The sequence below is a fragment of the Peromyscus maniculatus genome, chromosome 21 (genome assembly GCF_049852395.1).
Source record: "Peromyscus maniculatus bairdii isolate BWxNUB_F1_BW_parent chromosome 21, HU_Pman_BW_mat_3.1, whole genome shotgun sequence".
Lineage (NCBI taxonomy): Eukaryota > Metazoa > Chordata > Mammalia > Rodentia > Cricetidae > Peromyscus > Peromyscus maniculatus.
This window is the reverse complement of record NC_134872.1, coordinates 31239587-31241277: the sequence shown is the minus strand read 5'-3', so window position 1 is coordinate 31241277 and position 1691 is coordinate 31239587. Positions and strand designations below refer to the sequence as shown.

The 1691-nt window shown below is 40.0% G+C and overlaps 1 pseudogene; it reads left to right on the top strand.

Annotated features, from left to right (window-relative positions):
• Positions 1-482: 482 nt before the first annotated feature.
• On the top strand, positions 483-1283 carry LOC102908412 (replication protein A 32 kDa subunit-like; annotated as a pseudogene).
• The last annotated feature ends 408 nt before the right edge of the window (positions 1284-1691 follow it).

Sequence of the window (1691 nt, the reverse complement as noted above, 5' to 3'; positions counted from 1 at the left end):
AAGAAGCAAGAATCTAAAAGGTAGCTATGTTTGACATAAACTTTATTTCAAGAAATAAATGCATTACTGATTTATCATTTTGAATTGGCACAACATTTATAATACCGAGTAGAGTAACTAAGGACTGTTATAGATCAACATGGACTTGAATTATTGCTACTGGGAAGGTGACATAAGGGAGGAAAGAATAATGTTACTGGAGACTGTGCCTCATCTCTGCTCTTTCACAAAGAGAAATAAATATATTTTAACACATTTCTGATGAGAAATTATTGTTTCTATCTTATAGTATTAGAATATTATATCCTTACAATTCTCCAACTGCTCATAAATGTTAATGTCATGAAGAAAACATACACATCTAGTTAAGACCATTCTACATATACATTAAAAAAAATTCAAGTGGAAACAGTTCTGAGGTGTTCATTACGCTCTATAGACCTGAGCTTTCTGGACCTCTTTCTCAGAGAATGGCAACCAGGATGTGCAATAACGGATTTGAAAGCTATGGCAGCTCCACCTATGGAGGAGCATGTAGCCACCAGCAGTACCCCAGCAGCTTCTGGTCATCCACATCTTTGCAGGCAGAGAAGAAATCAAGAGTCAGAGCCCAGCACATTGTGCCGTGTACTGTATCTCAGCTGCTTTCTGCTACTCTGACTGATGAAGTGTTCAAAATTAGAAATGTTGAGATTTCACCAGTCATTATTGTGGAAATGATCAGGCATGCAGAGAAGGCTTCAACTAATATTGCTTACAAAATAGATGACGTAACTTCTGCACCCATGGATGTTTGCCAGTGGGTTGACACCGAGGACGCAAGTGGAGAAAACTCTGTGGTTACTCTAGAAACATACCTAAAAGTGGCTGGATATTTCCTGTCTTTTCAGAACGAAAAGAGCCTGGTAGCCTTTAAGATCATTCCCTGGAAGATATAAATGAGTTCATCACACATATTCTGGAAGTGGCCAATTCACACATGGTGCTCAGCAAATCCAACAACCAGCCCTCAGCAGGGATGCCTTCTATCAGCAACCCAGGAATGGGTGATCCAGGAAACTGCCATAAGAATAACTTCGTACCATAAAATAACCTCACAAAGGTCCAAAACCAGGTGCTGAATTTTATCAAGGCTTGTCCAAGACCAGAGGATTGACAGGATCCCAGGAACCAACTCCAACCCTATAGCCTCAATTGAACAAGCAGTGGATTTTCTGTGCAAGGAGGGGCATATTTATTTTACTGTGGATGATGATCACTTTAAATCTACAGATGCAGGGTAACTGGAGCTCATTGGGTACCTGAAATATTACTAGCTGGACCTGTTTTCATCATCTGTTGTCTCTAGCTTTGCAGATTTTGGCCAGTGGCTTCTAGGACAAAAGTTTCATATAGAAGTCCTCTTCAAACTTTGAGCTAATCTGTTTTCTGGTTTGTTGTTTATAGGTTCAAAGGAAGGTAGATAGTTGAGAAGGAAGTAAACCAGGGTGGGATTTCTTTTCTTTTTCTTTTTCTTTTTTTATTTTTTTGGGGGATAGTGTTTCTCTGTGCAACCCTGGCTTTCCTGGAACTCACTATGTAGACCAGACTGGCCTCAAACTCACAGAGATTCACCTGCCTCTGATTCTTGAGTGCTGGGATTAAAAGCATGTTCCATTACTGCCTGGCTCAGGGTGGGATTTCTTAGACAT